Source organism: Trichosurus vulpecula, chromosome 1 (genome assembly GCF_011100635.1).
Source record: "Trichosurus vulpecula isolate mTriVul1 chromosome 1, mTriVul1.pri, whole genome shotgun sequence".
NCBI lineage: Eukaryota > Metazoa > Chordata > Mammalia > Diprotodontia > Phalangeridae > Trichosurus > Trichosurus vulpecula.
In genome coordinates this window covers 79223841-79237784 of record NC_050573.1, presented here as the reverse complement: position 1 = coordinate 79237784, position 13944 = coordinate 79223841, and positions in this window count along the sequence as shown.

Below are 13944 nucleotides of genomic sequence, written 5' to 3'. Positions count from 1 at the left end.
CTCTAGGAGACTGAATCGGGCTCCTTTGGTATGAAAATTGTTAGATAAGGAATCAGAGTTGAAGCTGCCAGCTGGGAGGGCTGGGGGCTCTGAATTAAGGGTTGGTTAGATTCTAAAGGAAAAAAATCTGTGTATTTTGTATTGAGTTAGCCTATCTAACATCAGGCAAGTGTTTAAACTGCAGAGGAGAAGTAAAGGGGTCTGTATGAAAAATTGGATGACCACTTTAAAGAGGTTCAGTGGTCTGCTTAGAATGTGATGAAAAATTGTTGGTCATTTTAACCTTTAAGTTTTAAGGTGAAAAGAAAGCAGCTGAGAAAAGGAAAAGCTGGGTGAGTATGTAATTTATTATTCACTTCAAATGTTTGAGGTAGTTTGGGTCAAGATTAGGGAAGAAAGATTGAAATTGGAATGCAGAGGCTAAAAGTTAAAGTAAAAGTTGGGAAAGAGAGAAATAGAAGCTAGAAAAAATTTGGGTCGGGGGTTGTTGCTCTTAGCTGCCATGTGCTCCTGACCCTTCCCCCACCCTCCACATTGAAAGACTGTGGGGAGCTGAAGCTAAAAGAAACTTGTAACCTGATTGGGAAATAGGGCTGATTAGTTAGTGATGAAAGATTTTATTGAATCTGGGTATTTACTATGAGAAAGATTTTGATTTCTATAATCATTAAGCTTTGCCCACGTAAGGTATGACTGAATTTTGTTTTCACAGAGATTATATAAAATCATGATTTAAGCCATATACTAGTGGCTAGGGATAGGAATTAAGCTAGCCCCCTGAAAATTAGCATATCTAATTTGCTCCTTTGTTCTTAGAAAGGCTTCCAGGCCCAAATGTAATACACCTAGGGAAAAGCCATTAGCAACTGAGAGGGATTTTTCCCCTCCACGTTATCTGAGAAAGTAGGATGAAGGGGAAACTGAGAAAAATATTCTATCTTGGTAGAAAGAATGAGTGGGGGAGTTGCAAATCCATGTGCTCTTAAGGACCACTCCCTCTTGTCTTTCTTAAGAGTCCAAAAGGTTTTTTTGAAGAGAAGTGCCCGCACCCCTTCCCCCTCAAAATCCTTTTAGGCATTTTGTTAATTGCCAGTATGCATAAAATGAAGCTTGGAGAAAGCGGGGTGCCAAATTCAAATCTGGATGGTTCATAAAAGCAGATAATGATATGAAATAATAAAGTTTTTCTTTCTTTTTATAAGTTCATTCATGGCCAGGCAAATATTCCTAATACTTCGGCCAGAGGTAGTGGGTGCTGAAGAATATACAGCTAAATAAATAAAGTGTATTTAACATATTAATGTATTAATATATGTTATGCATGTATTTATATATTAATGTATTAATATAGAAATACCAGAAGTTACAGGATCAACAATTCCTATATGTGATAACCTGGAAATGCAGTTGATGTTATCTGAAATTTGTTGTTTCTGAATTTCTAAAATTATATTGTATTTCTAAAACTCTCTTAGGTTGTGTAATTTGAGAAGACCATTATGTGGTTTTAATCTGAGTTTGATATATGTGAATTGGGTGCTTTTAAAGGATGTGATGACAATTTGGTAATTTTAAACTGTCATATTTGGTTTAGAAATGTATTTACCTAGACTGAAATGGGTAGTTCAAATTTTACATACATAATAATGTTTAGGGCATTATGACATTTCTATAGTATAAATTTTGTTAGAGTTGTATTAAATTAAGAAGTTGGACAATTGCTGTAACCTAAGAAATTATAACTTTCAAGTTTTGTCTGAAAGTTCAATTGAAATCGTTTTTGCTGTAAATCAAGTATTTATACAGAGGCCTTGTTGGGTCCTCTTGTAATCCCTGTCAATTCAGGATACATTATGAACTGTTAAAATGGGGTTTTATAAACAGTAATCTTTTCTTTTACGGTGCTAAGAATATTGGGTCTTAGAAATTAAAATGTTACCACTAGTGATTAAAATAATTCCTCTTATAACCTAGATGTTGTTAGAATAAGAATTGTACTTAATTAAGAAATTGAGGTTGTTAACTGAACGAAGGACTTTTGGATATTCAATTTCATGTGAAGTTTTCAGGACAGAGGAATTCCTATGGACAAAGTTTTTAAAGTCCTGGTAAACTTTGTTATTGTGATAAAGCTAATTTAATTGGGTATGTAATGTATAGAAACTAAGCGTTCTCCCCATTACAACACCTTTTTGATGAAAGAATTTTGTGATATCTAGAAATTTTGTAATAACAAAGAATTGACTTGTTATAATACCTTGAAAAATATAGGGGTATGATTTTCAAGCCTGTATCATCTAGAGATATATTTATGTATGTTAATCTGGAAGTTTATGGACTAATTTGTAATGGCACTTTGGGAATTTGTGAATGAATCCCAATGTTTAAGGGTTAATTTTGCTCTAAGAAGGAGAGAGACACATCTCATTTTAGAGCTGTCCAAATAATTTTTCTTCATGAAAGTTTAGTGACAATCCCTGTTTATATCAGGATGAAATTTAAACTGTTTTAAAGAAGGGAAAATGCTTTTGAAAAATGCTCTGTAAAATCTTTTTGTATGATTTTAAGAAGGCCTGCTGAATCTCCACCTGTAAGCTAATTGGTTGCAGTTCAAACCTACTGTGAGCTTTCTGAGTTTATGGGTGAGAACCTTATACTTGGGGAATTAATGCTTATCTGTAGAAGTCTTTGGAGAGGGTGGTTAAAGCATGTGTTTTATGTACCCCAAGAAAGGCCCATTCAATGTCTTCTTCTACATTATTGAGTAAAGAGGCAGTCTGTGCATTCCTTACTCCTCCCCCCACTTAGTTTAAATAGGAAGAAAGAGTTTTACCTTTGTCCACCTGTCAGAAGGGAAGAAAGGGGGAGGAGCAGCAGTTACTGGGATTTGAGTTTTTACTGAAAGAAAGAAAACAGTAGGTGTCAGAAGCCTCCGAACCTGGCTTCTTAAAGTCAGCAAAAAGTGATGGGTTTTTAGAATAAGATTAGGTTTTGAGGATGTTGGTCTTAAGGATACAATTTTTATTAGTGAAGCTTGCCATCTGATGGGAAAGAACCCACCCTCAGGGGGAGATGATATGGCAGATCTCTTTAATCAGAAATAAACAGGTGGTGACAAAAGGGAAGTTATCTGCCAGAATCTGCTACCATTGTGAAATAAGTTGGTTTTATGGGGAAAAATGGAAAATTGGATAAATGCAAATATGTGAAATCTTGTTGTTTTTAACCAAATGACTGGTTATATTGGTACTCTTGTATAGCCAAATGAAAGATAATATGGTTTCTAAAGTATTAATGGGAATAATTTGGGGAAAAGGGAAAAGAAGTTTTATGAGATAATATTGTTTACAAATATAAGGTTGAATCATTATCCCATAGACTAAAGCTGGGATTTAAAGTTATGTTGTATCTATGTGAGATAGAGTTCTTAGATGTTTTAAAGTGATATAAGAGCAATTAGGTATTAATACAAATAGTGTAATTAATCACCGGAACTAAATCAGAGACATCTTCAGTTTAGGGAAAGAATTTCAGTGTAAGTCTCTTTAAGAGAGATAAGTTGTAGAATATTTCTGTATTGATGGGAAAAGTTAAATGTGGGTTGGAATTCATTCCATCGTCTAAAACATAAACATAAAGTTACATGGTTCAATTCTTTCAGATCAGGCATAATTAGAGAAGAATAGGAAAATAGAAGAGAAACTGATGCAAATGTGTTAGAGCAATAACTTATGATCTTAATGGGAAGACTTTATGAATAAGGGAGGAAATGCATACAAGCTATTTAGAGCTAGTTTTAAGGATGTTCCTGAAGCAATGTGAGATTATGTTCATTCCATCTTGCCAATCAAAGACTTAATGGGTCTGTTAACTGACTGTTTTTCTGAGTCTAACTCCAGGTGTGAGTATGAAGGAAGGCTGACCCAAGATGCCGGCAGCCCTGTGGGAGGGCAGGCATGAGCTGCAGGTATGATTTCCTGGCAAAGTTGAGAGGACAACTGTTCGGCATGTGCTGAGGTGGGTCCCTCTTGACTTGATCCTCTTAACTAAAGCCTGGCAGACTAGGCCTGGCTCAATGCAGCTTGTAGTTTGACATAACTTCTGCCTGGAGTTGATAGGAAGCTGGGGAAAATATGGTCCCCTTACTCTGAGTCCCTACTCTCTTGGTGGCAAATTTCTATAATCAGAAGGTTTTGTAAGTACAGTAAAAAAAAAAAAATCTATTGATTATGGAACATTGTAGATTACTATAGGACTGGGAGCAGTGTTTTTTTGTGTAGAGATAAGTTAGATTTTTTCTTGGTAATGGTATGGAGACAATTAGGTCAAGGGCTTGTGAGAATATTATTTTGCTATTCTTTGATATCAAGCTTGTCTAGGGTTTAGCTACAATTAATAATGTTAAAAGAAGAATGGCTTGTGATTTATTCTGTAAATGCCATCAAAGAAACATGGCATCACAAAAGTTTATGATATTGTACGTACTGTATTAAAAATTGGTTATTTAATGTGTTTATGTATGTACTGGAGCCAGTCAATTCCTTAAGTGAGATATCATCCTCCCAGTGAGGAAATTAATAATGAGTGAATGTGAAATATAAGAAACTGGGTTCTGATGTGGATTTCTTAAACAGAACAATTGGTCAAGGTTCAAATTTTGAATTTGTAAAATGATCAGGGTTATAAGGATTAGAAATGGTAACTTAAAATTGTGCTAAGGTGACTTTTGTGGGAGAATGGACAGAAAGCTGGTTCCTATGAGAAGACAAGAGGAAGGTGCTTGGATGCTGTGTTGAGAGCAAATGCCAAGGACCAGAAGACTTTTGGTGCTCCCTGCCAGACAACTATACAGGAAAAGACTTTTTGAATCTTAAAGGGACAATTGCATCAATGTTTTCCTTTGGATCTCCATATCTGTATTTACAAAGGGGACTGCCCCCTTTGATTTGTCAATGCGTCGGAGATTTTGAGGAATGGAAACCTTAGAAAAGGGTAATGGGGACGCAATTTATATCAGCAATGATGTGTGAAGCCTTCAAAATCGTAAAAAATCAGAGGGGGGACTGAATGGGATGGATAATTGTGAAGACTTCACAGGGTATGTCTAAGGGATTAGGAGAGGTTTGGGATTTGGCCTTGTAATTTTGGAAGGCATACCCTTCCCCCTCTCTCTCAGATGTTAGAACATAATGAACTTCCTGTGAGCTATTTCTTCTCTGCTCCAGGAAGGTCTCTCCTCCCCCCCTCACCCCATTTCTTCTCCTAGACTTTCAGATGCCACCCAGGCAGTTGAGTTCTGATAGGGAAAAACCTGAATGGACTGGATCAACCTTGGTCCTCTGCCTACTTTTCATGCCTAGACTGTAAGCCCACCTTCCAACCAATGGTGAGAAGGGATAGAGGTGGGTGGGAATCTTTTCATAAAGAGTATAAATTAAGACAGGTTCCCTTTTACCTCGCCTCCCCCATTATGGAGGTATGCCCAAATCTTGCAAGGTTTGTAAAATAAATTTACTTTGTTTCTCCTAAGGATGTCTCTCCTATAATTTAAAAATCCTGTCCCATACATAACCAATTACTGTTGGGGTGATCCAGGATATTTTTCCTTCTTATTTTCTCATTCTCTAGCAGGTCAAATCAGCCCCTGAAGTATACAGGTGATAATGAGATTGGATTTCACATTCCCATCAATCTTGTTCAGACCCCACCCAACTGGGAAAGCCCTTTGTGTTCTACTCAAGCTTGGGTGAGGGAGGGTAGATCCTTTGTCTAGAGGGGGAGGTGATCCCTGGGGGGTGCCCTGGGAATAAGATTGAAATAATCAAAGTCACATTCCCCTAGCCCTTCATTAGCATGGGTCCATCTTTCATTATAATATTCATTCTTCTCATTAATTGGTAGGTGAACACAGTTGATTGCCACCTAAACAGAACACCCACTCTTCCAAGGGCATATAAGCATCAATAGGCTGCTATGATTCAACTTCGGTTTATGAGAGATAGCCAAATGACCTTCATTTCCTTACTTATTTGCTAGACATAATTAATGAAATGAGTAATTACCCAGAAATTGTGTCTCTAGAACATTTTATACATTACATGAGAATGAGGGAACAGATTTGTTCTGATTTCTGATGAGACAAGACTTCAAATCCTTTCTCTTGGTAGCATGTGGTCACTCTTGATTAGGCCCATCTGTCCCCTCAGAAAAGGGAAAAAAAAGGCATTTTTCCGCTCTGACAGAGTATAAACAGCATGTTACACCACAGTTCCAAGGGTAACCAAATCCAAGGGGCTAAACCAGTGTGGAAAAAGAGCTTGTAGCTCTGGTCTAAAGTTAAGAAAATTAGTCCTAAGGCTGTGTTCTAGGTAAGATGCCAGTTGGTCTTATTCCTCTTCACCACCTGATACTTCCTACTTATTTAGGGGTGAGATTTTACTCCCATTTCTTTCTCAGTGTTATGTTAAGTTCCAATGCCAGTTTTTCAGGTTTCAATAGATGGACAAAAAGAAAGTAAGTGAGATTGGGAGGGAAAACTCAAGGGAAACCAAGGAAGAAAGTAGCAAGTGAGGGGTGTAGAAGGAGCATCATTTTGCCCAGCTTCTTGTGACCCAGCACATACACCCACACACACACACACACACACACACACACACACACGCACACACACACACACACACACACACACACCACACACCACACACACACCTCATCACCACCACACATTTACTATATTGATAGAATGGTGGCGGTGCCAAATACCAGAAGTTCACAAACTAATTTAACTAAGGAAGGTTTTGAGCTTTCAAATGCATTGACAGAACCCATAATTCTAATTGGGATGGGCCATGGAATATGTCAGGAGATTAAGGAAGCACACTGGGAGATTGAGAGCAAATTTGGCAACAATACAGGTTACCTCGATGTTATTTTTGATGTGGGAAGTGACCACTATTATTCTCATGCAGGAAATTACTGCATTTATTTAACATATACATGGTTTTAATGGCTAATAAGTGAATAGGAAAAATATCACTGGTATCAACATTATCCCTTTAAACCCCTCCTCATGAGGTACCACAGAACATCGTTAAGGAAGTGAAATCCAGAGAACAGAGTGGTTCAGTAGGAGCTGGGTGGTGCAGTGGACACTCAGAGTTGGAGTCAGAAACATCTGAGTTAACTTTCTGCCTCAGATGCTTACTAGCTGTGTGACCCTGGACCAGTCCCTTAAACTTTCAGGCTCATTTTGCTCATGCGTAAAATGGGATTTATAACAGTACATACCACACAGAATTATTGCTGAGGATCAAGTGAGAACAATTCAATTCAATAAATGTTTATTATTTGTCCCCTGTGTGCCAAGCACTGTACTAAAGCACTAGAGCACGTAGGAAGAAATGGAAGGAGGAAGGAAGAAAGGAAGGAAAGAGGGTAGGGAGGGACAAAGGGAGGAAAGGAGGAAAGGGAAGGAAGAAAGGGGAAGAACAGAGGGAGAGGAACACAAGGCGGATGAAGGAAGTTTGGAGAAGGAAGGAAGGGAAGAAAGAGAGAAGGAGGGAAGGAGGAAGGGAGGGAAGAAGGAAGGAAGGAAGAAAGGAAGGAAGAATTATTTCCTATTTTTCTTCAATATAAAATATTTGCACATAACTGTTTACAAGTTGTCTCCCCCATTAGACTCTGACCTCCTTGAGAGCAGAGATTGTCTTTTGCCATTTAAGTATCCCCTGCACTTAGAACAATGTGTGGCACATAGCAGACGCTTAATAAATGATTGGTGACTGATTGGCTGACTTCTCAAAATATACAAAGCAGCACCTCTTTACACCTTACACACTAATAGATTCCTTATAACCCCCCCCCCCCCCGTGTAGTCTAACCTTATTCTCAATAAACATGCTCTGTCCTGAGGTTGGTAGACAGTTTCTGGGGTTTGAGGGGAGGCATCTGTGGGTAAGGAATGGGTACAAGAAGGGGCCAAAGAAACTCAGGGATGGGGCTAGTGGTTGGGAAGCCTGGAGTATATGGCCATGACCCCTGTTCTTCCTATGCTCAGCTTGATCTCCATCATCTTCTCTGAGAAGAGCCAAGGATGCCCCTCTCCTTGAGAAGGATGTCCTTATAACTGACCTTCTGCTTAGGGAGGAGATTCCCAAAGACTAATATGGAATGCCTTTTCCTGTGCCACGGCACAGTATGCCTGTCATATTCTCCTGATGTGTTACAGGTAAGGAAGAGACATTCCAATGGATCTCCAGTTGGGAAATATGATGACAAACATCATTGGCTGGTGGACAATAACATACTCATTTTCAATACCTTTCTTTAATGCTTGAAGAGGTAAGCATGATGAAAAGTCAGGGCAAGGAATTCCTCTTGAGTCCTATGGGGAAGTTTGAGCAGGGAGGGTAGAGGGATATGACTACTTGGTGCCTCCACCCTTCCCCACCCATTTAACCCAATAATAGCACCAGTAAACCCTATAATAAACACCTGTAGGGCGCATCTGTAGGGGCTGTTCTTACTTCTCTATTCCACGACTCTTAAGCCCTTTATCTGGCTACATTTTGTATAGCTCATTAGTTGGAATACAACCTACACTTCTAAAATCTACCCCTGCTCTTTATTCAGACTTTGTATCCACTGGTTAATCACTCTTCTCTCTCAAAGAAATTTATCTTTTCCCCAGTCTCCTAAGTCACTTAACTGTGAAATCTTATCTAGCACCTCTAAAAGAGGGTGCCATATCTCCCTAATTAGTAGAGTCAAAACTAGTTGTTTATAAGAAGGGGGAGAAGTCTTAATTATTATATTCCTATGAGAGACCTCCAAGGTAGTATCATAATAAACCACAGCATTTCCAGTCATGATTGCTGTCTTCATAACCTCTCCTTCAATTTCCTCATGCAATCCCTAAGTGAATACCAGGGTCTATCCCCACGGGGCCACATAGAATCCACTGGACACTCTCTGTTGTGTCTCTCTGCTGCTGAAGCTGAGAAATTGGTTGTATTATTGATACCCCCTTGTAGATGATAATCCCTAAAAGCTTTATGCACAAAAGGATTCTGACTAATTCTGATGAATTTCAGGCAGTCTACATTATCTAATGATACTCCTGTGGCCCCTTCATCACTGATTCTCACCATCCAAGATATCAATGTTTTTCCCATTCCTTTTGTAAACCAACCCAAGATATCTGTGCTGAGTGAAATCTTCAAAAATTTCTCTGAAAACTGAATTACCTCCCTGGGTCTCTTTTTTTCCTTCATAATATGGGACATGTATTTGCTTGAGCTCCGCATGACACCATGTCATTCTCTGTCTGAGGAGTATCATGTAACATAGCAAGATTTCATGACTCAGCTTCTAATATAGTATCATTTTCTGACAACTCTCTTTCCCTGTTGCCATGGCTACAAGACTGGCAGCTGGAGTCACTCTGACCTGAATTTAGATGCACATTTCACCTTCTTGGCTTCCTATTTTTTCTAGGCACAGTAACAGCAAAAGAACTGACCTCTGAAATAGGACTCCTTGACCTCTTGGGGCCAGGGATAGCTCTATATCCAATTTCAGCAGCTGGCTTCTTGTTTTTTCTAGGCACAGTAACAGTAAAATCTGCATTCACCTCACTGGATTCTTAAACAATACTCTGTTCTTCTGCCACCTGACATTCCCCAATTTGCTGTGGCAGAGAAATACTCTCCTTTAGGTTGGTTAATTCTATTTCCATCTGAGTCTTCTCTTTCCAGTTTGTTCATACTTTCATATTATCAGACAATAATAGAATCCAGCCTCTCTTAGACAGTGCTACAGGCAATTCTCTCCCTGGTTTAACTTTAATTCCTTGTAAACATCTTTACAAATCTTTAGGCTCTCCCCTCTGTAGCTTCTGTTAACAGCTTTCACAGACTCCACCACCTTTAGTCCATTCCCTTGCTAGGGAAGAATAAGATAAATCCTCCCATCCTGGGATATTCACCTCTTCTTTTAAAGCCCTTCTGTCTCTAAACAGAGATTTTATACCCTGAGATCCAATCCTCTTTGCCAAATGTATCAGTAAGGCAAGTGCCACAGTATCAATGGTGACCATGAATATGCCAGTTTAGTTCTGTATATAAAGTTCTGAATATAAAGAACTCTCTATAGAGAAGGCAGAAGAAGTAAAACATTTATTCGGACACCAGAGGATCAAATTCCAAAACAAATAACTCCAATTCAACAAGGCAGCAATTATATCCCAAAAGCAGTATGCTTACTTTATCATAACAGCAAGGAATTTAAAACACAATATCACAGCAGGGAGCCAAGCCATCCCACAACCATCCCGTCTCCTGGGTCCTTCCCATAAACACTCACTCACGAATTCTAGCTGTCTTTTTACCTGCATCTTCTCCTCCCAAAATTCTGAGAGAGAGCTTAATGGCTACCCTCAGAGTATATATACCCTTTTTAGAGCCTAAGGGCTTCATAACCCTCATAACCTAATTAGCAAAAGGGTGTGGGCCTCCTTATAAACAAGCCTCTTCTAATCAAGCTTCCCTTAACTAGCTTCCCTTGAGGCCTGTTAATGGGATCAATGGGCAGGGCACATTTTAAATCACATTAACACCACAATAACTAGACAGACAGATGCTAGCTATTCTTAGCAGCATGTTCTCCAGATGGAAAGAGTCAGGAGAAGGGCCTTGACCATAATATTCTTTGTGTCAAGGTAGGTGTTGCAATGGACAAATAGGTGGCACTGTGGGTAGAGCACTGGCCTTGGAATCAGGAAGTCTCATCATCCTGAGTTCCAATCTTGCCTCTGACACTTACTAACTATGGGACCCTGAATGCAGTCACTTAAACCTGTTTGCCTCAATTTCCTCATCTGTAAAATAAGAGAAGGAGATGGAGAAGGAAATGGCAAGCCATTCTGGTATCTCTGCAAAGAAATCCCCAGATGGAGTCAGAAAGGGTCACACATGACTAAACAATAACCAGGTGTTATAATTATGAATGCTTATGTTTCACCAGAAATAACATAAATGACAGTTTCTAGGCTCTACTCTATGGTTAAAAAAAGAAATTTTTTTCCACAAAAGTAGTATGGTACAGTTATCAAATAAATAAAGGAGGAGCCAGAACATCTTGGCTCCTTATCCTACTATTCACTGACATTGAAAACCTGGGCAAGCCATTTTCCTCCTTTGATCCTCAGTTTCTTTATCTGTTAAATGAATGGGTTGGACTAAATGCTCTCAAAGGTCACATCTAGAGCAAAGACTTTGTGATTCTCACTAACTTTCACTTTAGGCAGAACACAGAATCTACCCCCACTCCAGGACACCTGCCCTAGGTGCCAAGGTAGGCAATGACACAAATATGTGTGATCTTTCTTAAGTCTCCTAACTTTTGGCTGTTTTTTCCTGTGTTAAAATGTGTAGACTGGGTGAATATGGAGTGAGAGGTAGTGGCAGGGTGGGGGGATGTTGGACTGGATCATCTCCAAGGTCCCATCCCTCATAGTGACTCCACAATATTATGATTTCCCACTCCCTCACCTTTCCCCCGCCCCCAATACTTTATCACAGGTAATGGACCAGCGAATGACTTGATGGCTTGATAAAGGACCTTCTGGGAGGTCTCTGGGGTCTGCTGGGGGAGGGGAAGTGTGTTTGTGTGAATTTTCAGTAGAGGGAAGGATATCTGTGAGTGGAGCACAGATGAGATAATGGATAGAGAGTTGGAATCGAACAGAACTGGGCTCATATTCTCCTGTGACACTAACTCTGTGACTATGGGAAAATCCCTTAAACTCTTTGATACTCAAGTTTCTCATCTTTAAAATGGGCATAACAAAACTAGTAGTACCTATGTCTTAGAAGTCTAATTATATTTTTTTGATACGTGTCTGTAAAATATTTTGCTATTTCCAAATTATGATACAAATAGTTTATCGCTATTTATTAATGGAGAGAAAGAACTGGCTCTTAAACTCTTGTCTTTGTGAGACCCAAGGCCACACAATATCAGACACTTCCAAATGGATACAAAATATGAACTCCGACCAGGTCACCATTTGAACCTCAAATTCTTCAGGCTTCTGAATGGACAAGAGGGCTCTGGACCAAAAGTGGGCTAAAGGAATTCGCATTGAAGGCACTTCAGGAACAAGATTAAGGGGATCAGGGAATGAGGGATTGAAATGATGGAGGGACAGGGGTGCAGTCCACTTCCTGAAAGTTCAGAACAAGAAAGGAAGGATAAAAAGACTGTGCAAGAAGTAGCAAATTAGCAGTTGCCATGCCAGTCACACACAGTCCTCAAAATAACCCTAGGAATTACCCTCATTTTGCAGTTGAGAGAACTGAGGCAATCAGACAATAAAGAGCCAGAGTAATTTGGGTTTAAAGGTATAGTCAGGTAGTTCTATTCGAATCCCAATAGGCTTTATCAAAGCCTGATTTATCAGAGCTATATTTCAAGAAATCATCAATAAAAAATACATGAGACAAAAATGTTAACTGTGTCAATTTAATAAAAAAAAGATAGAAAAAATGAAAAGAGAAGAAAAAAAGCTAAACCTCCAAACCGCAAGATATCTTGCAAAGTAAAAGCAATCAAAACCACTTCTAAGGATATGATTCTCCACATGGATAGAGGGAGAAAGGAAGGAGAATGGGGGAGGCAGGAGAAGAGAAATAAGAGAAAGAGGGAGGAAGTAGCAGCATTGCCCAAATGGCACTGCTCAGTGGGGTGCCAAGGCAGGCAGGTAGTAGTACTCACAGATTGTTGTTCTTAATTTGTTTTCTTTTTTTCTTGAGGGGGGAAGGCAAGGCCATTGGGGTTAAGTGACTTGCTCAAGGTCACACAGCTAGGAAGTTTGTCAAGTGTCTGAGGCTCGATTTGAACTCAGGTTCTCCTAACTCCAGGGCTATTGCTCTACTCACTGTGTTTTCCTTTGTTCTCCAAGAGGACCAGTGCCATGAGGAGGGTGATAACTTGCAAATGAATTGGATTTGAGCGAAGCGGGGTTGTGCAAAGTCATCAGCCCCTCTCCTCTAGAGTCATCAGAGTCCAGTGGCAAGACATAGATCAGGACAATTGGCAATGGTCCCCACCTTCTCAACGACTTTAGCCATAAAAGAAGAGAAGAGAGACAGAATGGATGGGTCACCTGAGGGGTTTTTGATGATGGGTGTTGGTAGTCAGTAAGTAAGGAGCCAGTAGAGAGAGTTTGAAGATTTTGAGAGAGTAGGAATAACAGAAAGAAGGAATCTACCAAACTAGAATGAGATCACTTGTGCATGTAGAGAAGTTTTCCTTTGCAAGAGAAAGGATGGAGATGGTGGCAGAAGGCCTTTGAGTGGTGTGAGATGAGGAGGAGGAGTGAAAAGGGAGCTATTCATGAATGGCCTCAATTTTGTTCAGTAAAATGTGAAGTTCTCAGCTAACAGGGTGGTAGAGGGGGGAGCCATAGGAGAATTGAAGAGGGATAAAATGGTTTGGAAGACCCACTATGGAGAGTAGGATAGTGAGTTGATAGGGGAGTTATAAAAGGATGGCCTTGTTTAAGGCCCAGCTAAATTAATGTAACAGAAATTTGTAGTGAACTTAGTCATTGCAGTTTCATAATTTTCTCTTTATTCAGCAGCAGTGTGTAGCAGACAAGGAATCAAAGAGTAAGAGAGATCCAAAGCTGACATATGGAAGGGCAAGATTTACAAGAGGATGAGGGGTAAGTGACTCAGGAGAAGAGGAAAATGTAGATTTAAACCAGTTCACCAAAAGGTCAAGCTGGGGAAAAGAGGAGAGTAGAGCTAGTAGAGGGAGGATTACCTGGGAGAGAACTGAGGGGCTGAGAGACTGAGGTCATGATGTGGATGAAGAACAGGGACAGGGGTTGCAAGGCAGAAGGAAAGATGAATTGATAATAGATTATGATTAGATAACAGA